The 25,996-nt window shown below is 34.0% G+C and overlaps 2 pseudogenes; both read left to right on the forward strand.

Annotated features, from left to right (window-relative positions):
• The first annotated feature begins 1,484 nt into the window (after positions 1-1,484).
• Positions 1,485-2,436, forward strand: LOC100720035 (olfactory receptor 8K3-like; annotated as a pseudogene).
• An 8,226-nt stretch (positions 2,437-10,662) lies between these two features.
• Positions 10,663-25,586, forward strand: LOC100725086 (olfactory receptor 8K3-like; annotated as a pseudogene).
• The last annotated feature ends 410 nt before the right edge of the window (positions 25,587-25,996 follow it).

The following is a 25,996-nucleotide window of genomic DNA, read 5'->3' on the forward strand; positions in this document are numbered from 1 at the left end:
ACCAGTTTGATGTGAAATATGAATTTTAATGAATTCTTTTATTTACCTCTAGCTCAAGTATAGCTGGTTGTCATGGCAACTTTCATTCTAAAGAGTATCGTATCTGTTACTTTTTTTTGAAAAAGAAAAATCTTTACTCACAAATTTTTATACCAATAATAATTAACTTATATTAAGATGTCATATTCACCTTTCACTATGTTATATTTAAATATCTGGATTATAAGCAATTCAATTGTATTTCATTTGGCTTACACTTACTTCTCTGCACAGAGTTCAATATTGTATTTGGAAGTAATCTTCATGATGTATAACACAGAGGATTCCAAAATACATTCAATAATCCATGAATACATTATATTTACTAAACTATGTTGTCTCTGTGACATTGCATACCATACTTCCTACTTTATAAAATGTTAAAGTTTATAAAGTTTATTACAAAATGGCATCACTGTTTTGTATAAATCATAGCATCTTTTATCCAAGCGAATTTTATGACACTTCATTTTCTAAAACCAGTGCTAATGACTCAACTTTTTCTTAATTTGGACAGAATTATTTATACTATCACTGGTTTTGGCAAGATAAAATTTGTCTGATTTACTATATGCAAGTTAGTACTGCTCAGTTATAATCAAAACACCCAGAAGGAAAAGTATTTTCCACATATTTATGTAAAAGCAACTTATATTAAAATATCATTAGACTGCTTATTAGTGATAGATGATAAGTGATGAAAATCAGTAGTGTATTAATGGTCTCAATATGCTCATGAATTGGAAGCATAGTGAGGTAGAATATAAGCATATATATTTCATGTAATTAAATATAAACTGTACATTTGTACATGTTATAAACTATTTTCAAAGAGGTAATATTTTCAAAGAGGTTTACATTGCCACTCAAAATATAAAAATAAACATGCATGCACGATCTATGAGAACTATTTCCAGACACTCTAAAATACTTGGACACGTTGAGCCACTTAATTATTCTTTCAATAAATATTGTAAGGACATTTTTTATATGAGCACAGAGTTGGAGATAAATCATTACTCTAAAGTAAGCATTCTATGCCTAGTTATTAGTTTAGGTATGAGTCCTCTTGAGCTTTGAAACATTTATGGATGTGTTTATTGTTTTGCAGTGGATATTGGCTGTAGTCAGATATTTAGTGACTTGGTTAATGCCAGTTGCTGTTAGTTTTTCTAACAAAGAAAGCTAAACTGAACACTTAATAAGATAGTTTCATGTATATAATCACCCATAAACATGAGCAGTAATGTTTTGATTATTCATTCACATACAGTTTTTAGACATTCATATAGGTTAGTATGTTCTTTGGAAAATATTACATATTAGAAAGTATGAGTGTACTTATTTATCTAGCTTTGCATAGTAAGAGTCTTACAGGTGATAATATTTCTTTTTTATTCCTACCCTGATACTCAAACAAGAAGAAGGTTTTCTGATTACCATGGATGGAGGAGCTCAGCCTCACAGTGGTGAGCAAGGTCATCCTGCTGGGCATCACAGATCATCCTGAGCTGCAGGCCCCATTGTTTGTGCTGTTCCTCATGGTCTATCTGACCTATCTGGTGGGTAACTTGGGCGTGATCATCCTCACCCAAGTGGACTCTAGGCTGCAAACACCCATGTACTTCTTTCTCAGACACCTATTTCAGACCAAGATGCATATCACAGATCTTGGATGTTCTGTGGCTGTGGGGCCAAAATGCTGGCTAATTTGTTGTGCATCCAAACAAAAATCTTACTATTGCTGTGCTACACGGCTTTCTTTATTTCTTCTATTTACTAGCAGTGAGTTTTTATCCTGTCTGCCATGTCCTTCGACCACTATGTGGCCATCTGCAACCCTCTCCTCTGTAATATCACGAGGTCAAAAAGGCATGTTGGGTGCTGGTAGCAATACTCTATCTCTACTGCACATTTATGTCACCCAAAGACACCATAAAGAGTTTTATTTCATCCTTCTGTGGCCACAATGTTACTAGTCATTTTTACTGTGACTGCATCTCCTTACTGTTCTTGCTGTGTTCAAATTAACATGAAATTGAATTGGTAATTATGGCCTTTGCAGCATTTGAATTGATTTCCTCTCTTCTGGTGGTCCTCATGTCCTACCTGCTTATCCTCAGAGCCATTGTGAAGATGAACTCTGCAGAGGGCAGGTGCCAGGCCTTCTCCACCTGTGAGTCTCACCTGTCTAGGGTCACAGTTTTCTATGGGACTTTGATATTCATGTATATGCAGCCCAAATCTAGTCACTCTTTTGACACCAACAAAATGTCTTCTATATTTTATACTTTGATCATTCCAATGTTGAACACTTTAATCTACAGCTTGAAGAATGAATATGTAAAATGCACTCTTCAAAGGACCTTGAGAAAGATAATCAATGTCTCTTGCTAAAGGCTGCATACATTGCAAATCCTATTGCATGCTGATTCAGATGACAACTTGCTGTTTTCCTTCAGCACATTTAGAGAGCACAAATTTTCTGAACACATATCTAAAAGGTTAGTTTTCTATAAGTTCTGAATATGGCCTTGAACAAATAAGCTGAATAGCTGTCTTTCTTGAAGAAGATAAAAGAATTTTAAACATAGTAATGAATAATCTTTATAGTAAACTAGAATAAAATTAGTTTCTTTAGAGCATAACAGCAAGTCATAGAAAGTGTACATTCCAAGTGAGGAAAAACAATATATGCAAATGAGAAGTTAAATGAATCGACATATTCTCAACCATTGCAGTAAACTTTACAGTGTCCTTGTGTGTGTATACCTGTGTATTGGGTTTTTTTTTTTTGAAGCAAAATCAATCTCTCTGCTACATGTTTCATGAACTTCTTTGGTTTAGGTTATATTTGAATGTACAAACACAAAAATATTTAATAGGGTATTTGCAAATTTCTTTAAATGTTTCACCAGGTTTCCATCAGTGAGTAATTATGCCATTTAAAGTAAAGAAAATTAAGAATTTCTAATACACAGAGTCAAGCAAAGATGGCAGATAGATAACAGCAGGCTACAGAGGCTCTCTGAGATAGTCAACTTAGAATTCAATATAATGCAGCATGGGGAGTCCAGACAGAGGGAGATGAATTTTCTCATCCAAAGAAGAAATTAAGGTGAAAAGAACCAATCAAACATACATTCCCAGTGCAACTATTGGAACAGCTAAAGGTTCAGTGCTTCCGCTGCAGCCCCTGACCTCACATAGCGGGGGATTATTGAGCCATCTGAAATCCTACCACTTTGAATCACTGGAAATGCAGTTACACTGAGGTCAGGGGTCAGTGAGCCAAATGGAGAGCTGAGCTAGTGGGGAAACTGCATCGACCTGTGGTGAGTGATGGAAATAAAAACATTCCACAGAGGAACGGGCTCCAATGGACAATATTCTGGGATTGGGCAGGACTGGCAAGAAGAAGAGGCAGCAGTGACTTCAGTCAGTTGTTTCTTTCCCAAATGGGATTGGTGGAATGAGCTTGGCGGGGGTCATGTGATCTGGATGACATCCAATAGGTTGTCCAAAATCAATTCCCTATGGCAGAAGTGCACACTAACTCAGTGAAAGCCTCAGCAGTTTGACTAACCCAGAAGGGAGGGAGCAGCATATACTGCCCCTGTTTGCAACTCACTAGCACACTGCAGTGGGAAGGGTCACCCAGCCAGCGTGCTTCAGAAGAATTGTGAACAACAAAGAAAGAAACTGGGACCTCCGGGAAGAAACAAAAAAGATGGGAAGAGGAAGCAACAAGCAGAAGTCCCAAGGAAACAACCCTGAAACAGGGAAACACAAAGGAGAATGAGGACAGCAAACATGCAATATCAGACATGGCACCAGTGCACATAAAGAGATACCTTCATATGAGACCTCATAGACAAGTTCCAAAGGGAAATATTTAACAAAGTAAAGCAAGATATAAGAAGATTAATAAAAGATATGCTAAGCACCCCTCAAGAAGACACAGACATAGGAAGGGAGGAACTCAAACTAAGGAGAGAACCATTTGATGAAGAACATAAAGAGAATATAGAATACTTGAAGCAGATTCAAAGAGATTACCAGGAAACTAAAAACTCCATGTAAAGATGGCAAAATTACTTGAAAGAAACTAAAGATAGATTATCCCAACTGGAGGACAGGTTTGCAATGTGAGATTATGAAAAGAAAACGTTTTAAAAAATAATAAGGAAACAAGCAGTAACAATTCAAAGACTAGAAGATGACAAAAGGATCTATAACTTGAGAATAATGAATGTGAATGAAGAAGCAGGGGTATAAACAAAGGAACTACAAAGGCCTTTCACAGAAATAATTAAGGAAAATGTCCCAAATGTAGGAAAAGGAAACAGTATTCTGATATATGAGGTTTACAGAACTTCAGCCACCTACAACCAAAACAGAGCCACATCCAGGCATATAATAATCAAGATCCTGGAAATTCAATATAAGAACAGAATATTAAAAATGTTGGAGACAAGAAACAGACAACCTATAAAGCCAGGCTCATCACAATAATGGCAGACTTCTCGACACAAATCATCAAGTCAAGAAGAGCCTAGAGCAAAACATTCCAAGCTCTGAAAGAAAATAACCTCCATCCCAGATTGATACACCCTGATAAACTGTCTCCAGAAATTAATGGAGAAGCAAGATGCTTCCAAGATAAAGAGGAGCTTGGGGAATTTGTGATCACCAATCCAACTCCACAGAGAATACTGCACAGCATTCTAGAGAGAGAGAATAGTACTAGGATTCCAGGAACAGTGGCAGAGAGGCCTCAATGAATGGAGCAGAAAACAGAATGAAGAAGACAAGCAGACAATGGATGGCAAAAAAGAGCATTATAGAAATGAGGCAGAGAAGGTTGGTTATAATCTTTAATATAGATGGCCTTGATACACTAAATTAAAAAAAGAACCACATGTACAGTAGATCAGGAGGTAGGATTCACTGAGATGCTATTTATAGGAAATACAATTAACATTAAAAAGAGTACATGTACTGAAAATTAAATATGAGAGAACAACACTCTCTGTGACAGAGAACCAGAGAGTAATAGGCACAACTGGACAAGTATTTGTGGATAGGTTGGAAAGACAGGCTTTAATAGGTAAAGGAATACAATTAGAGATCAAGTCCAGGAGAGAGAAGGCTCGAAACCACTTAGGGAAATAGCACTTGCCCCCTCTCCCCAATTTAAAACCAAGGGTCTTGATTGAGACCCAAAAATACACAGTGTACCCTGGGGAAGTGAAAGTGGCAGGAGACTCTTTAAAAAGATGGCAGAAGATATTTTTAATAGTGTATCAGCATTTAAAACCCACGTTACTCACAACACTCTGCTTAGATAGATTTTATTCTGTCCAGTTTGTCTTCTTGCATTAGATTTGAGGGTACAGACAGCTATCCCAGTAGCATCAGGATATAGCACAGTAATCACCTTTAATTTCCTATTTTCTTAATCTGGAGCCCTGTATGACTTATACTGTTTTAAAATGACTGATCTTAGTTAAATCTGGTTTGTTTGGTTGATGTTTGGTATCAACAGATTTTTTTTCAAAACTTATGTAATTTAAAATATCAACTCTGAGAATATAGGCAACTACACTAAGGATGACAAGACTCACTACAATACACATTCTGGTGATTACTGCTTGTTTTTGAAGTTTTATACTATATACAAAGTTGTGGTTTTTTAAAATAAACTGATATATTCAATTATATGTTATGTACTGATATATTCAATTATACTATGTCTGATGATATAGCCAATTCTATTGAAGATAACAGGAGACAACACAGAAACTATGGTAGAACTCCTTGTACAACAGTCTTACATGTCTTTTTCATTTCATGTGTTTATAGGAATATGTTTTGTTTTGTCTTGCTTTGTTTTGTTTCTCCCTCCAATATTGAAAAGATATAAATACACGTTAAGACTCATGCATGTGTAGAACCTATAAAAAGTTTATGAGAACTGATCTTATGACACATGATGAAATGAACAAATACTTTCAAGAAAAAGAGACATTAAAATACCCAGTGCTGATCCTAGAGTGTCATAGTGTGACACCCAGCAATTGTATTATTGTTTGTTTAGAATGATATTAGTCTGCTGCTTGGGTTTGTTCAGTCTCAACATAATTGAAGATATGCACAGCTGCATGTATGTGTAAATGTATAGGATTGATAAATGTATTTCTTAGCTTTTGTTGGATAGTTGAACAGAACTGGTTGCAGTCTCACTGTTTGAATCTCCACTTTATATGTTCTACTTTAGTATCTTGAATAACTATTTGTAAGAGGACAATCTGTAATCATCAACTAGTGATTTCTTACTGTTTATTTTTTCTTTGAAAGCACATATTTTTCTACCCACTTTCTGTTTTGTTTAGTCTTTCTTTAAATAAAAATTTAAGAAAAGACATTAAAGTACCCAGTGATGATCCTGGAGTGTCATGATCTCAAATCCAGTAATACTATTATTCTTTGTTCAGAATAATTTTAGCCTGCTTTACTTTGTTTAATATCAACATAAATGAAGATATTGATGACTGAATGTATGTTTAAGTGTATAGGATTGATAACCACATTACTAAGTTTTTGTTATATAGTTGAACAGAACTCTTTGCAGTCTCGCTGTTTGAATTCTCACTTTATATATTCCACTTTTGTATCTTGAACAACTGTTTGTAAGAGGACAGTCTGTAAACATCAACTAGTGATTTCTTACTGTTTTGTATTTGAATGTATGTATTATTTCTACCCATTTTCTGTTTTATTTAGGCTTTCTTTTAATAAAATTTTAAAAAAGAATTTCTAATACCCAAATAAAAATAGCAATAAAGAAAATCTACCAGTGCACTTTTAAAATAAATCTTGCTTAAAATTTGGATAGTTCCTCAAATAATAAACAAAACTAGAATGCAATGTGATAGTATTTAATATTTTTATAACATATACTATTTATTTTCACATTTATTTTGTTATCTTTTATTAGTACAGGGAAAACCTATTTCCAAATTTATACATTTCTTTATGAAACATAAACATTTGAAAAACCAAAAACCAGCACTTAATTTTATTATTTGCTGAAACAATTTCTGTCAGTATAATTTCATGTTTTATAAAATTAAATCTCAGACTCTTCAAAACAGTTTAGGTAAGAAAGATACAATAAACCAGGGAGATCCTGAATGTCTTCAAGTGACTTATTTGTAATTTAGGGTTACTATCTTAAGTGGTGGTGTGTAATAATTTTCATTCACACAAATAAGGAAAAACACAAGGGACAAAAGTTATTATAAATAAAATGCCAAACAGAAATTTTTATTCAAAATAACTAACTCTTGATGACCCAAAAATTCACTCTTAGATGGCTTCATATATGAAGTCTACTAAACATTTAAGGGAACAAGTGTAAAAATTCTCTCAAAATCCTTCTGAAACTCTACAGAAAAGGAAAATTTTTCCAGCTTTCTGAGGAGCACTTGCATAGGGTCAAAGACAGATAAAGTCAATGTGTATGTGAAAATTCTAGATAAAAGTTTACTCAGTGAATATAAAGACATGCCAAACTGTAATGTTCTATGTGAGATTTGTGGCAGAAACCCATTATTGAACCAAAAGGAAGACTCTCCACCCCAATGAATTGGTAGGCAACTTTGTTTTACACTAGGGGGCTGGTGGAAGTCAGTGCCAATTCACCAACCCTGATTCATGTTTGGGTTTCATTTATACAGGATTCTCAAGCAGAAAGTACAAAAGTTGATACCAGGTCATCATATAACTGGCTATATGAATTGAGTCATATGTTGTCAGGCAGATTTGCTCCAAACAGATTACTTAGAGAAGATGCTTATTATAAGGTGCAAGAAACTGGGGAGGGAGATGGGGCTGAAAGGGGGACTGAAACTAAGCATGTCTTTAACTAGTCTATCAGTTGAATAACCCTTGAAAACATAATCTGTTTACATGTCAGGCAGCACAGAAGGTCCAGATGGGTTTGATTAGACTGAACCAGGATGAATTGTCTCTAAATTCCAGATGACATAGTTAGTCAAGGGTGACTGATTCTAGTGGTCTAACTATGTGGTGGGCTGGGTGAGCACATCTTGTAAGTTAACACAACATCAGACTACTGGTTTTTAACTTTCTGTCACAGGTTAATGTCAGGAATTTATTTTTGTTATAATATTCACAATTTCAATGCCACTCATTATATTAAGTACATAAAATAGAAAGCACTGAATCAATTTGAATAGATGCCTACCACATTTAAGTTCTTAAAAATCTTAAGGACACCTTTGACTAAACTAATATTAAAATAGAACTTTCAAAACCTGGCAGCATGCTCTTCTTTTTCATTCTATACATTCATTTTCATTCATAATTTTTACTCATTTTCCTCATTCAAGGGAAATTTTATTTTTAATTCCAGCAAAAAAATTCTCCATTATAATTAAAACTTATTTTTCTAAACTGATAGTATGAAGTGTATACCCATGCAGTCCCTTTCCACCATCTATTCCTACCACAGTGTCTCTGCTTTTGTTTATAAGGCTGTGTTGAGCACTAGTCAAGGGGTATCCTCTTCAAATGTCAAAATTTAACCTTGCTTTATAAATACTATCTATGCATATGCAAGAGTTGCAAATAGTATTGCTCATATGTGTGTTTGTGTGTTTATATACATAAGAATGAACCAAAATGTAAGATCCCTAAAAACTACTGAATATAAGAATGATACATAAATTTAGCACTAATGTTTTAACGTCTATACAAGGTAAATAATCATAAATACAATAGAAAAAATAGTATTTTAAAGAGACTAAGACAAAAGAGGACAGAACAAAGAAACTTGTTCTGTAACAAGATGAGAACAATGTAAGCAACACAGCACTTCCAACAAGACAACTCAATATTAACAGTAGCTACTGTTACATAATTTCTCTTTCTTTGAAATACTTGAGCATACTTTCACATACAAGAGTATTAAACATAACTAAATGGTATAAAACCATTCAAGAGAATGAAAGTATTACAGGGCATTCAGAACCAAATAACAGAAAATGAACAATGGTTACTCATTATCTCATTTTCCATAGAAAATTTGTTTTTACTTTCACACATAAATATGTATGAAACCCAATAAACACAACCAAAGGAAACAAAAGAACAAAAGCATGGCAGGACTTCAAAGCAAGATGATATTAAATTAGCAATGGCTGCCATAATGTCTTGTTTTCTTTAAAATAGCTATTCATACACCACACATAATGAAATTGAACAAAACAAAATAAAACCATTCCAACTAATGAATTAAAACATTATTAGGTTTCAAAGCGTAATTGGGGATCATGATTACCATAAAATCTTATGTACTCTTACCATTTCTTACACTAGGGAGGCTATAGATTATTTATGCATGTGAGTTTGATTTATTTTGCTTATGAATATGGCCTCAAGTTTCATCTATTTATTTATAATATCTCAAAGTGATCCTTATGTATAGCTGAGTAGTACTACACTGCTTAAAAATACCACCCATTTAACCCATTTCTCAGTTGATGGACACTTAGGTTGTCTATAAGATCTGGCTAGGGTACTGCTATAAACATGGGTGCACATATATCATTGTGGTATGATGTTTTCAGTTCATCTGGGAATGCTTAGAAGTGGAATAGCTTTTTCATTTATCCCTATCAATCTTATGTTGTTTTTCTTTGCATCACCTTGAAGCTGCTGAAGTGTTATTTTCTTATTCCTTGTTATTTTTAAAAGATCTTTGCTTTCCTATTCACTAGCTGCAATGTTGTCTTCCTCTTCAAGGTCTGAAATTCTATGTTCATTTTTGTTGAGGTGGTTTTGCCATGTTTCAGTGGAGTTTTTTTATTTTTTGTAAATCTCTTTGAGTCTGCTTCATGTGTTCTGTTTGTTTCTTATATTGCTGTTTCAGGGTTTCCACCTTTTTGCATTGTTCCTCTAATTTTTTAACTGTGTCTTCTTAAATGTGTTCAGCATTTCTTTCATCGCATTTATCATGTCTTCTTTTACCTTGGAGATTATTTCTGATTTGAATTCTTTTATAACTTCCCAGAATTGTTTATTTATTTCAGTTGCTATCATTTCAGGCATTTAAGGTGAATGGCTTACATTTTATTCTATGTACATGGCTCCTAGGCTTTCTTGAGATGGGCTGGAGGTTTGATATTGCATTTCATTTTTCATTTTGTCATTTTTGTATATTTCTGTGTTTCAAATGATGTTCCAAGCTTCTTCTGGGTGTGCTGGACACCACCTCATGTGCCCTCAGCTCCTGTGACTAAATGAAGGTCGCTGGCTGTGGCCCAGTTGGGCCTGCAGAGACATCCTCTGCTTCTTGTTGTGGTCTAGGATGTTGGGCAGGGTCCTAACCACTAGAAACAATTGTCTAAATCTCTCCCCAAGCTCAAGCCTGGAAATCACCTAGCACACCCTCGGCTCCCGGGTTCAATGGAGGTGGCTATGTGTGGCCCAGTTAGGCTCTAAGGACCTTCCATGCCTCTGAAGGTGGTTCAGGAAGCTGGGTGGGGTCCTGACTGCTGGGAGTGATGGTACAAAGCTCTCACCCAGTGAGTGCAAATGTGCTGGAAATCACCTCTTATACACTCAGCTCCCCAGATTGAAAGAAGATTTCTAGGTGTGATCCAGTCAGACCCAGGGGATCTTCCATGCCTCCTCCGTTGGTTTAGGAAGCTGGGCAGGGTCTTAACTGCTGGTAGCAATGTTCCAAAACTTTCCTCATGCAAGTGTGATGGAAATTACCTCATGACCCTCAGCCCAGCGAGGTCCTGGAGCTTAATGGAGGTGGCTAGCTGTGGCCCAGTCAGGCCCAGTGTACCTCCCACACCTCCCCAAAGTGGTTCAGGATTCTGGGTGGGCTCCCCTAGCCACTGAAAAGCGTGGTCCAAAGAGCTCTATGGTGATATTTCTATCCTGAGTAGATTTTCTGATCAGCCTGTTGGAGGAGCTCAATGACATAACTGTGACCAAGTTCATTCTGCTGAGCATCACAGAGCATCCTGAGCTGCAGGCACCACTCTTTGTGCTGTTCCTGGTTGTCTACCTGACTTCTCTGGGCAAGATCATCCTCAGCCAGATGGACTTCAGGCTTCAAACATCCATGTACTTTTTTCTCACACACTTGGAAATTACATACATTGGATATTCCACTGCAGTGTGACCAAAAATGCTGTCTAATTTTGTTGTTGATCAAAATTCAATCTCATGTCATTGTTGTAGTACAGAGTTGGCTGTCTTTTTTTTTTTTTTTGCTTGTGAACTTTTTATTTTGTCTGCCTCGTCCTATGACCACTATGTAGCCATCTGTAACACTCTGCTGTAAACATCTGTCATCATGTCACCAATAGTATGCTGGGTACTAGAGATGATTCCCTATCTCTACTGCACATTTGTGTCTCTTCTGGTTACATGAGGATTTTCACCTTGTCCTTCTGTGGATAAAATGTTATTAGTTATTTCTACTGTGACAGTCTCCCCTACTATCTTTAGTTTGCTCAGACAAACATGAAGTTGAAGTGATGATGCTAATCTTATCAATTTTTAACTTGATTCCTTCCCTTCTTGTGGTTTTCATGTCCTATCTGCCCATCCTTGTAACCATTCTGAGCATGAACTCTGCAGCTGGCAGGCACAACACCTTCTCCACCTGTGGGTCCCACCTGACTGTGGTAACAGTACTCTAAGCGATTCTGACATTTATGTACATGCAGCCCAAGGCCAGTCACTCCAGTGACACTGACAAAGTGGATCCAATATTTTATGCTTTGATCATCCCAATGTTGAATCTATAGCTTGAGAAATAAAGATTTAAAATATTTCTTACAAAAAACACAGAAAAAACTGCAATATGCCTTCTTAAAATACTCACATTGTTTTATTGTGAATGAAACTGAAGTTCAGCTTGCTCTGTTTTCCTCCAGAATTCATAGCAAGCACAAAAGGCCTCACAATATATTTAAATACTGAGTCTGGTCATCCTTGTCACACTTATGAGTGCCCTAGGAGATGAGTTAAGTACAGTAAGAAAATGTCTTATCAAAAACACAACAAGTTAAAACATTCTGTAGCCATTTAACTACAGAGAAGTTTTCAGAATTGTAGGCTCCTTGGGTGTCAGGAGGAGTGATAAATATAGATGAGGAGATCCATGGGTCCTGTGATATTTGCAATGACTACAATGATTTTCTAGTGTGTATATGAGACTCTGTGTTACTTTTTATGCAAATGCAGTATTTAGATTTTAATATCTATGGATTTCTATAAATTGTGCAAAAGTAAAAGGTGATTTCAGTATCAGGAAACTGAGTGTAATGTGACAATTTGAATGAGTCAGCCACAATAATATGTCCAAATGCCCCTGTTCCATGTCGCGAACTTAGGGTCCTTCCTTTTCTTATTTTTGATTCTATTGTTTCGTGCAAGTGCATAGTTCACAGTTTCTAGTAGTGATATTCCACTTGACAATTGATACCAATCACAGCCTGATTGTTTTTCCTCTCCTCTCCTCCCCAGCATCCCTGCTACCCATTTCCCTTGATTACATTCCATTTCAACTTTATAGAGTCTACTGCTATTTTCCTAACATAAATTTTCTATTTTGTTCTTTAAATTATTTTTGTTTTGGTTTTCTCAAATTAGAGAAACCTTGTGATATGTAACCTTCTGTGAGTGACTTATTTTACTCAGCATTATGATCTTAAGATCTACTCCCTTCCTTACAAGAGATTGAAAATTATTCTTCATGACCCAGCAGCAGTCTGGTACATATATGTACCACATTTGCTTTACCCATTTACCTCTTGGGGAAGAGGATGGTTTCAGATTTTGCTCCTGTGACTCTGTGATGCTATAATTGTGAGTATGCATATCTTTCTTTAATATGATGGTGGTAAAATTCTTAAAGGCAAAACATATGTATAACTTCTTTACCAGAACCCTCATTGCACAAGGGAGCTTTTGTTCCCTACTTTGTTCTCTTGCATTCACCTTTAAGATAAGGGAGACAATTAACTCACTTAGCAGCTTTCAACTTTGTCTCATTTTGTGCTTTTTTGTTTAAAGCTCATACACCAGGGAAAAATATGTTTCATGAACTCTGCCACAGAAGTTTCCAGAATTTCATTTGGTTTAGTTTTCCTAACTGGTTTGATTTTGGTTTATTATTGTGTATTTTCCTCTAATGTGTGCCAGTTTTTCCTTATCTGTACAAAACAAGACGATGTTTTTCTTATTCTATGTCTATGATTCTGTGTCTATGCTGAAGAACTTCTGTGGTTCCACTTCATAATGACTGACATCCATCATGCGTGGTCAGTATGAGAGTATATTATTTTCATTAAATAATTTCCTTAAATTTTGGAGGAGATAAACAGATAATTCCATCATTGTAACAATACTGTATTTCTAGTTAGAGTGTAATGTGCTAAGTTTTCATGTATACAGTGCTATGATATGTGGATATATCCATCCAAAATACACTCTAAGTTCTTCTCTGTTTTGCTCATTATTTTCATTGTTTTACAATCCTAGGATTTGATTTATACTGTACAGAGACTGATATAGTTTTTAGGAAACAACTTCATAAAAGAATTATTTTTGTAGCTAGCAAATATGCATAAAAGTAATTCAGTGGTGTAACAAAATAATGTGTACATGGTCATGATGCAAACATAAATTGCCAAAGGTTCTAGGGAACTGATTTTTTTTGTCTTTTCCCTTTTTATCATTACTAGGGATTGAACTCATGACTGCCTGCTTTCAAGGCAGGCGCTTACGCTGCATAGCTAAATCCCCAGTCCCCGGGAACTGATTTTTATTAAGACAAAATTCTATAATTGTTGATATGCATATAAAATATTTTAATTTCTGAACAAATGCATATTCAAGTACACAAATTGAAATGTTGATTGCCAGATTATGAAATATACAATATAAACTTCTATGTTTTCAATTTATATAACATTTTCCCAAGTGAAGCTCACAAGGTTTCTTTTTAACATATATAAATAACTTTATAATATATATTTTACAATATGGAAAGACAAAAGTGTCAAGGCTTTTTATAAATGCATTACAAGCTGAGAGCCCTGCTCCCTGGACAGACTGAGTCTTGCAGATGGCAGAATACCTACTTAGGACGTTGTAGCCTGGAGGAAAGATGCTTGGATCCAAATGTAACGCAAAATTCCTCGGTGCTGTAAATAGAAAGGTTGAAAACTCTTTCTTCTTTGATTTAAAGTGTAACCCATTTGGGGTGATAGCATAAGGAAAGGAGGCATGTTCATTTCAGTCTCTCATTTAATAATGATTTGTCCAGTTTGGTGTCACAAGCCTGTAATCCCGGCTATGCTGGAATCTGAGACAGAAGGCCTGGGAGAGTCTGACAGTTCAGTGAGATCCTTCTCAATTTAAAAATGACTAAAAGACTTTGGATGTCAGTAAGTATACAATACATCTGAGTTTGATAGCTAGTAGTGTAAAATAAATTTAAAAGTGTAAAAAGATAGCAAAAACTCTTCCATACTCACAAAATTCAGAATTGGGTGACTTCAAATGAACAGTGAGGAGATGGAGTGAAGGAAACCTTTCCTAACTGTGAAATATATTTGGACAAATAATTTGAAACATTCTAACCTATTTATGCATTCTGTAGAACCAGGGAATAATGTACTGCTAAATGAATTACCTTAGAGGTGAACAAAATCATATGACCAAGGGAAAAACAATGTGCAGAAAAAGTCATCCACTACTGTATCATACATAGAGTTTTGTTTTAAATAAATAAATTTATAATATGATTCATGATGCCCACATAAAGTTTTGGTTCACCAACTAAAAATTGCAAGTGAAGAACAAATAGTAGATCTAGCTTAGTTCCAATAAAAAGGAGAACTTAATTGTTTGAAAGCAATGATTTTTTGGATGAGGAAAGATGGGGAGTTGGAACTTATTACACATGATTTCATGGTAAGTTGACTTAAAGACTGCTATAATTATATAAATTTAGTTGCATTTTCTTGCAATATTCTTTAGTAAATCACATGTTTTAATTTTAGGAAATACAGTTATGTTTTTAATATTTATTAGAAATTCAAGGTTAACAGGAATCAGTAGTATATTATATACACACAGGCAGGCAAATACATAAACATAAACACATTGGGCAATTTGTGTGTAGACATACTATCTCAAATACTCGAAAATAAAACCATCTATAACCCAAAAGTTACCATAAATTAATTAAACAGACAATCATTTTAGTGTATGTAAGAAGGACAATTTATTATCCAAAAGGTCCATAAATTACATGGACTAAGTACAAAATTAAGCATTTTACTAAAAGAGACACAGAAGCATTAATGATGTATACATAGGGGATCATTTTAAATTCATTTGTTGAGATAGTTATTCCAACATGGCAATATTAACAATTTTGAAGGAAATGATTTAGTGGCAGTTAATACATTTATCAGGTTGTACAATCAGACAATCTATCTGGTACTGAGGCTTTCCTATCAATGCATCCATTAATAAATTCTTCCCAAGCCTCGCTTCCTTCAAGCCCTGGAAGTCTATTTACCACCTTGATACGGTGTCGTGGTCTCAATATTTCACACAGAGGATTTGTTGTAAAGGTAGCTTTTATTGATTTCCTATTTTGAGTTTGTATGCTTTCACTATGAATTTGTATGCTTCACTTAGCATCATCTTCTCCAGACATTTCAAGTGCTCAACAAATTCCTATTTTATATGAACTCATCCTTTCCTCCATGAATGGCTATTTAGATTGTTTCACTATATTGGTGATTTTGAATTATGCTTCAGTGAGCATGAAAGTATTGATACTTCTTTGACTTGATAGCAAAAGCTGAATACCTAGGCTAAATCTCCACAGGTGGCACTGATGGAGTGCAGAGTACATACATACAAACCTACATTCAGAAAGTCACAGATAATCACAAGAGTCTCTGATAATTGGTGAGTAACCCCCTGACACTTCATTAAGATCTCAGGTGCTCTAGGGTTAGTGAAAAAATATTTAACATCTCCTTGGGGAGGATAGGAAAATTTAAAAATGGTTATATTGAACTCAGGTCTCTCTGATAAAACCTCATTGGAAATCAAAGAGAAGCTTGAACACAGGTGATAAAAACCAGTGGTTGCGTGTGGTGTTATATGCTATCGGGGTCTGCAGCGGTGGTCATGGTTTCCTATGGCTTTGTGTCTTGAGTAAATTGCCTTTTTTGGGTCAGTGTCTGAGCCACCCACTACTCCATAATGCACAAGAAGCAAAAGGAACCCTGTTTTATTTCCTTCCTTTAAGCTTATACTTTTTTTCACCTCCACTGAGATGGGAAATACAGTGATTTTTGAGACACACATGATTGTGACTAAGAAATTAATTGTATAAAATCATATGTAATGGATGTCAAAACTGAGAAGATAAAGCATGAATAAAATAACTTTGTTTAAAAATCATCAGAATTTTTTATGTCAGGGATTCACACTTTCATTCTGATAATCTTTTATTCTTAATTTTGACTCCAGGCTCTTTTTGTGATACTCTGTAAGATAATTTAACATGCAATGTTTATGTAAATAAACATATACGTGTAATTCATGATGGAGGTCTTGATGAGAAAACGGAATTCCTCCTTCACAACAGGATTTTGAAAAAATTATTTTAGAATCAGGAAACCCTTAATAGTTCTAGGTTAATAATACAGTGTCCATTCTGCAGTGAGGTCTGATTATCCATTTAGCAGAAACATTTTTATCTTTTCTACTTACAGGAAAATTGACACCACACGCACTTTAATTTTTAACTTTTTGTGGTTGCCCCATAAGCTGAAGCAAAATAAAGTAGTTTAGACTGCTTCCCACTGCAATTGCTGAAGATATTTCTGTGCATTATAAATCCAATACATCAAACTGGATCTCTGCCAGGGGCAGGGGAGGACACAGGGAGTCATAGCTCTGTATGCAATGCTTTAGTTGACTGATGTGCAAAATGCAGGTAAGCAATTTATACGCAGCATTGTAAAGTCATAAGGATTTATTTGTCAATAACTTTTGTAGAGAAGGCTGCCATGCAGTTTTCACTCTAATTTGCAGCATTCTCTTTCTCTCCTTTATCCAGGGGTCACAATGTCTACATTTAAGAAGCCAGCAACCCTCCATTATGCAATGTTGTTAATCTTCAGATTGTTGGAGATGGTCAGATGTATTTTATTGGTAATATACACATTTGTCGGCATTATTTTGTATACCACATAGGAAGGAACTCTTGTGAACTTACCAAACAGGAGGATTTCAAATGCTAGGGATCCATCTGTACCTCATCTTTAGCATACACTTTATTATAGTGTATCACAGTAAAGGTTGTCCAAAGTGTATATACTCATAGTAGCTATTTGAACCATTTTAAACATTTTTTTTCTTTAAAATATATGCTCCCTTATGCTGAAATGAAATTGTGAGTCTTCCTTGTATAAAATCAGTTCCAAGGGCTAGGGATTTACCTTAGTGGCACAAGTAACTGGCTGGCAAGCATGGGATCATGACTGTGATCTCTGGAACAAAATAATCAGTTTCAGTGACTTCTCTCATATTTGCTCTGAATTCTCAAGGTGACAGCCTATAACATACATGTGATCATCTGCATACATGTAAGTGTATTCAAAATGTAATGAAAATACCATAGGAGAGATTAACATTTAAATAAATTTATATCATCTTAATTTTTTGTAGTACTGAGGATTGATTCCAGAATCCTTGCATTGAGCTATATGGTCTTTCCTTCCTTCCTCACTCACCCCCTCTTTTTCTCTTTTCTCCCCCCCCCTCTCTCTGACTCTCTCTCACTCTCTTTTTTCCTCTTTCTTCCTTTCCTTCCTTTTTTCCTTCCTCCCATACTTCTTTCCTTCTTTCTTCACAGTCTTTTAGCTGACAGAGTGCTAGAATGGTAGGCTTGCTCCACTACTCCTGGCTCACAGTAAATTTTAAAATGCTGTTAAAATAATTATAAACAAATAGGAGATAAGTACTCTAACCAATACACTCTTCATCTAATTTTTGCCTTAGAGTGGGTGTAGGTGGTGGAGAGTAAGGCTAATGTTCTTGTATTAGATTCCATGATCTTTTTTTCCAACTAATTACACATATAGAAATGCAAGAAAATCTCTTGCAACTCAGTTACTGCTACCATAAATAATAAGTATCCACATGAGTTTGTACACTGTATTCAGACAACACAGACCCACCCAATTCTTCAGTTCTCCTTCATGTTCCCTTAAAGTTCTGCACAGACACAGCATATATGAGATACAGTTTTAGATAAATTCTTTGCTCAAAGTAAAATTCATATACATAAAATACTAACAGAAACTACATGTATATGCATATATCCTCTTATTTATTTCTGTATATAAAGGAAATTTCCAGTGTAAAAATTGCAGTTTTCTTGCTTATATATTTGCTAAATTTCTACTGTATGTATCAATGGTTTCAACTGTATTCATTTTTGGTATGATAATTTTATGTTGATGGTTTGATATACAGGGATATATGCAATTTTTATATTTATTGTTATACATTCTTATTATTTAATTAGTATATATATTTATCATATTTATGAAGTTATATTATGTTATTATTTAATACCATGTGACTTGAATGAAACAAATGCCATATTAAAAATAGTTTTAAAAGTAGAACAAAATAAGCTGTTCATCTAGAACCAAAAATTTCTAAAGTGTTTACATTTTCATAACTTTTACTTATATAATTAAATCATAAATATGTTTGTCTATCTGTCTGCCTATATACTAGTGCTTCCCTAAATTAATAGTGTTGATACTTTAGGTGGGATATTGTTTTAGGCTAAGTGTTTTGCACATTGAGCTGTTTATTAAATATGCACTAGTAATTTGATGCCAAGGATGACTGACTTCCCAGCTGGAACAAGCAAAATATCTCTACACGGTAAGTAGGGTATTTGTGTGTAAAAACACTTTTGCTGAGAGCCATATTTCTAAACTTTCAGCTTTAGTATGTTATAACTTTGTTCAAATTGGCTGATTTTTTATAATAGTGAATAGACACATTAAGATAATTTTCTTGAAGACTACCCTATAAGGATCTGGTCTTTCTTGTTTGTTCATTTTACTTATTAGCTTGTTTATGAACCTTAATATCTACTCCTCTGGGATCATCTTTCCTAGCTCTCTAAATGAAAAATATAAAACTTAATTGTCACTTCTCACTTTTGTATAAGATGACTTTCTTATTATGAAGCAGGTTTACTGATTTTCTTTGTTGGGGCTGAATTTATTCATATTGGATCTGTATGACTATATACATTACTTTGAGTTATGTTCCACTCATGAGTAGATCAGTTTTACAATTCAACTTATAAAAAGTGAAGAGAGATAATCTCATTAATGGAGAGTATACTATTGTGTGTATGGATATATATACATATATCGAGATATATATATATATATATATATATATATATATATATATACTTGTCTTTTCTAAACATTTATTCTATAAGCTTTATCCTCCATATAGTTTTCAGAACTTATCTCATTCAATAATCACAGGACTATTATACACCACAGAGAAACTCTTCTGTATTTGCAGTGCTACATCATGGGGCAAAATTATCTGTGTAGGTAGCCTACATTTGTAAAAACAATCATTTGGGATAATAAAGTTCTGCATACGTTGTCACTCTAAGATATGTTTTATTTAAAAGTTAATTCAATGAGCATTTTGTTATGATAAAATTTCATAATTATTATTTGTGATCTGTATGTGTGAAAATATTGTAACTCCCTAGAAGATAAACATTTGGAATGAACAAGATGAAATGCTAATATCAATATTGTTGGTAATAAATAAATGAAAAAAATAAATTATTTCATTTTTAAATATTATGTTTTCTAAATTAATTTCAGAGATTTTAAATTATATATTAAAAGTCCATTTGTTTAATATCTAAATTTATAAAATTATACATGAATTAGTATAACTCATTGCTTCACTTGAATGAAAAATCTGAAACTTCCTGATAACCGCTCAACTACTGAAACAAAATGGAAAGAGAGTATTGTGGTTTAGAAATATACAATAGCTTTCATTCTCAACTAATTTTATAAGCCTTTTCAAATGTTTCATATTTTATTAATAAAATATTAATTTTAAAAACGAGGAATTGGAAACTGGTAAAATTGTTGGTAGTATAATTTGAGTCAATAGAAATTAATAATCTGTACAATCACAACTCAGAAAACTGAATACTGTTTTGAATAAAAAATATAAAAAGCAGAAAGTTTCTATAAAAAGTATTTCATAGTTAGGAACAAGATCTTAGGCATGATAGATTGCATTTCATTCACAGACACACACACACAAAAAAAACACTAGTGAAAGAACTCTTGGTGGGGTAAAATCTCAAATTGAAAATTTGAATTAAATATAACTGTCACCCTCTCATTCTAGAATAAGGTTCAAGTGGATCTATTTATGACACTAATTTAATGTTTATGGAGAAAGAATTAACTAATTTTTAGAAATTCTTCCAGAAACATAAAGAGATAATGTATCTTCTCAGGCTTGGGAGACTGCTTCTCTGATATAAGAGCAGATAAAGATATTACATATTGGAAAACTCTAAACAAAACATAAATTGGTGACACTACTAGTACGTAAAAAACAGTGCATAATGTTGACTTTAAGCATGGGATCATTATTTGATTTTATATTCAAATGTTATGATTTTATTCACTGCATCAAGAATGGCAAAGAAATACATAGATGTATAAAGATATATATGTATCATATATACGTATCTTATATATCATGTCAATATGTGAAAATGTTTTTATACATTCTTATTAAAACTCTTAAGACAAATTATGTTCTTCCTTTTCTTCTCCTTTCTTCGTTTTTATGTATAGTTTTATTTCATTGTGAGGCCCATTTTCTCCTCCAAGTGTTGATTCTTTAATGTCAAAACTAAATCTCCTTAGCAACAGAATTCAATGCAGGACAATAAATTCTAATAAGCAGAATATTTTTATCCTTTAAATATTCCTAAAAATCATGCCTACTTTGTTGGAAAGGTTTCTCCACTTCTATTCATTTTTTCTTCTTCGAATAACATTATCATAGAAAATGCTGCTTACTTTCTACACTTCTGATGAGCACTGTTCTTGTGTGTGATTGTGAGTGTGTGTGTGTCTATGAATGTAAATGATTCAGTATGTGAAAGAATGTGAAGAAAGGTTCACCATCACTACTAATTCAAGAAGTGCAAATGTTTAAAACACTGAGATTTCACCCCACCCAGAAAAGAATGGCCACCATCAAGAAAATAACCAGTAACAAATGTTGGCTAAGATTTAAGGAAAAAAGAATACTTCTTCACTGTTGGTGAGTGTGCAGACTAGTACAACCACTGTGGAAATCAGTACAGAGTTTTCTCAGAACTAGGATTGGTGGTTCCATTCAATCCGGCCATTCCCCTCCTGGGTATTTTCCCAGAAAAATTGAAAAGGTCATGTCACAGAGATATATGTGTACCCATGTTCATAGCAGTACAATTTGTGATAGCTAAATCTTGCAAACAACCAAAATGCCTATTATCTGCAGAGTAGATGAAAAAAATGTGGCATTTTATACAATGAAATACTGCCCAGTTATAACCCTAACCCTAACCCTAACAGAGCACAAGTTAACCAGCATATGAGCTGTACACAGGAACAAAGCAAAAACTGCAAATGAAATAACACGATTTCAAAGTACAGAGTTGCATAATGCAGTCTTTCTATTTCAGCAAGATATAATGGTGGCCTTGTATATGGCAAAAAAAAAAAAAAAAAAAAAAAAAAAAAAAAAAAAAAAAAAAACCTGGTACTGTTGAGGTCAAAATTGTGCCATAATAGAAGTACTGATAGAGAAAGCTAAGCAATGAAGTTTGAGATGGAAACTTTCTATAACAAAACCAAAGGCAGAGTAGTTATTGTTGATCAGTTATGCAGCCACTCTGATGTCACCTGAAGCAGGAGACATTAGCCAATGGTTTTGTTTGACTAGACCCTAAGCATGTGTGACATGTGTAATGTGATGCTTACAAAGAAAACAACAAGTGCAAAACACCACTGAAATTTTATTCGAGGATGAGACTGGAACTTATAAAGTACACTTACAACTGTTTGAATGTCCACCTTGTATGCTTTAATTTTGTAACTTGAACAACTATTTCTAAGATGATTGTATGTAATTTATTAACTAGTGATTTCTTAGTTTTTTAAAAAAAATTCTGTATTGCTGCTACCCTTTTTTTTCTGTTTCCTCTTTAAATATTTTTTTAAAAAAACAACATTTGACCTAGCTATACCACTTCTAAGCATATTCCCAGAAGAACTGAAAGCATCACACCACAATGATATATTTGCAACCATGTTTATAACAGCACAATTTGTAATCGCTGGATCTTGAAAACAACCTAAGTGTCCATCAACTGAGGAATAGAAAAAAAGTTGTGGTATTTTTATACAATGGAGTACTACTCAGTTATAAAGAATGGTCACATTGAGCTATTTATAAATAAATTGAAACAGCTTTAGAGCATACTCATAAGCAAAATAAATCAAACTCACATGTATAAATACTGAATAGTTTCCCTCATGTAAGAAATGATAAAAATACATAAAAGTGTGTGGTAATCTGAGGCATCATGCTCATAATCATCTTTAACACACAGAGTTTGTGCTTTCTAGATCATAATTAGATGCAAAATCATAAACACATGGATTCCAAAACTGAAAGGCAATAAATCATAAGTAAAACAACATGATGTTTAAATTATTTAGAATTTCAAAAGGCAAGGATTCAGTCTCTCATTCTGATGTCATTCATATTTTTAGGGTATTTTTTGGTTGTAGACTCTTTTTGTAATTCACTGAAAAATAATTTAGGACACAATAAACACATTAATTGCTATGGTTCATACACTATGTCAACTTGAGCAGTTTAAAAATTTAACTGCGAGATTAAGCAGGGAGCCAGGGTTCTTACTTTGTAAATATATTCATGCTGTGCAAAGGAGATCAGGGAGATTTTGTAAGTGCTACAGTCTGGGGATGTGTGTGTGTGTGTGTGTGTGTGTGTGTGTGTGTGTATGTGTACAATATTAAGCAGGAAAAGAGGTTTGTTTTCTCTTTTTGCTCTGGCTGCTGCATTGAAGTGTTGCCCCCTTCCATGCCACCTTGCCTTGGAACCAGCTGATTATGGACTGAAACTTCCAAAACTGTAAGACAAATAAATCTTTCCTTCCTTCATTTTGGGTGTCAGGTATTTTGTTCCAGCAATGAGAAAAAAATAAAAGTAACAAGACATTAACAAATATGAAAATGTGATTCATGATAGATATCTTGATGTGGCAATGTATATTTCACATAAAAATGTCTTTTGAAAAGTATGACTTGTGTATAAGGACAAGTCATATACTCACTCATATGGTAATAATAAAATATTACTTTTAATTAGATTTGATTCATCATTGAACTCCAAAACTGGTAAGAGAGAGCATTTTTAATCTTTCCTTATTTATAAGAAATTTGAATTTCAATTTTTATTTTTCACACCTGCAAAAAAATGAAAAAACAATAGAAAAATGGTAGGAATTCAGTCTCTCGTTCTGATGCCTTTCAGATCTTTAGATAGACTGATTCCTCTTTCATTGATTTAAAATATTTCTGGGATGTCATAATCTGGCTTAAGTTTTAACATTTAATGTGTATAGGCCTCTGCACAGAGAAAGGGAGGATAGCCACAGCCCTACAAGAAATATTTTGAATTCATGAAGTTGAAAATACATGTGATCAATTAAAACACAGTGAATTAATTTTCATTTGTTTTACTTAGAGAAGGCTGTCATCCTATTGTCACTACAAAGCACATCATTTCTGTTTCTTTTCTGGATTTAGCATGCACTTCTGTTCCCAACATTTCCAATATTAATAATTGTGTTACCTTAGAGGCCACATGCTTCCTGTCATTCCATCTGTTTGAGTATCCAGTTTCTTACAGCCATTCAAATTTGTTTTATTGCTGATAAATATGCTTATTTGCATTATGTTCTATGTTATATAAGGAGAAAACGCTAGTGAATTTAGATGCATGCAAGAGTACAGAAATATGTTAAATCTCAGTAATCCATGTCTCCTTCATTGTTGGTTTGTTTTTGTCTTTGTGGTAGTTATCATTAAAACATTTCAAATACTTTTCTTTGAAAAATACAGGCTCATTTTATCCAAGAGAATTTTATGTTTTCATTGTGTCACCCAATGCAAATTATCTCTCTGTGATATGTTCTTAATAGAGATTTTCAACACTTTTGAATATGTACATCCAACAAAAGTCTGACTTTCCTTCTTTCTAAAAGGTTAGAGGAACAGTTGAGTGCAAAAAAAATGACAGGAAGAATGTAATGAGTCTGATTTATATCAAACTCTACTTTTCTACCACACACACACACACACACACACACACACAGAGAGAGAGAGAGAGAGAGAGAGAGAGAGAGAGAGAGAGAGAGAGAGAGAGAGAGAGTAAAATTGGACAAAAAAGCATGTTGATGTTTCAGGTTACTTGTCTTTTATTTATTAATACCTATTTTAATGATATTTAGAAATTAACTTGTGTAATGCATATAGAGCCTGCCTGTAACCCCATAGCTCTAGGCTGCTGAGGGAGAAGGATTTCAGTTTCAATCCCAGCCTGGACAATTTAGAATTTAGCAAGACCCTGTCTTACAACTGAAACGGTAAAACTAAAAGGTTGGGGGATTCAACTCAATGTGAAGTTCCTAGATTCCCTGACCAGAACTGTAAAAATTGTGAATAAAACTACTTAAAATATCACTCCTATATAAGAGCATTTCTGATGAATTAAGTATATTTAGTTATAAGGGATACATCAAACACAAGATTCATACACTTTCTTAAAGGAGCCTGAACATTGTGGCCACAATATCAATAATCATTTCTTCTGTGACAGTGTTCCCATGTTGTCTTTACTCTGCTCAAATACTCATAACTTAGAGATTATATTTCTGATCATATCAGCTTTTGACTTGATTTTCTCCCTTTTGGTCATTCTTGTATCTTACCTGCTCATCTTCATAATCATTCTCAGGATAAACTGCAGAGAAAAGATGCACCTGTAGGTCCCACCTGACTATGGTCACAGTGTTCTATGGGACTTTGATACTTATGTATGTGCAACCCAAGTCCTGTCACTCCATTGCCAATGGTAAAGTGCCTTCTCTGTTTAAGACTCTGATTATTCCAATGTTGAATCCATTGATCTACAGCTTGAGGAACAAAGCTGTAAAACATCTTCAAAGGACATGGAATAAGATAAGTATTATTTTTTTTGAAAGGCACATACAAGAGAAGCCCTTGAAATGAGTCTTGCATGAGAATCCGTTCTTTTTTTACTTTAAAGAGAAAAAAAAGAATAAAAGGTTAGAAATAATTCAGAATTTCAGAAAAATAAACAATAAGAAATCACTAGTTGATAAATTACATATTATCATCTTAGAAATATTTGTCAAGTTACAAAATTAAAGCATATAAAGTGACATTCAAATAATGACACTGCAAAGAGTTCTGATCAATGATCCAACAAAAGCTTAGTAATATGGTTATCAGTCCTACACACTTGTTTCTTGTCTTAAAGAGTGTAAGATTAAACATGATAAAATGGAACAAAACAGTTCATAAGGAAACGATTTAAAGAAACACAGATTTCAAAGCAAGTCCACTGGAGATCTTCACTGTCTATTTACTGTTTCTAGTTTTCTTTCAAATATTGTCCC

The sequence above is a fragment of the Cavia porcellus genome, unplaced genomic scaffold, assembly GCF_034190915.1.
Source record: "Cavia porcellus strain 051 isolate PalLab524CR breed Dunkin Hartley unplaced genomic scaffold, mCavPor4.1 scaffold_17, whole genome shotgun sequence".
In the NCBI taxonomy this organism is placed as follows: domain Eukaryota; kingdom Metazoa; phylum Chordata; class Mammalia; order Rodentia; family Caviidae; genus Cavia; species Cavia porcellus.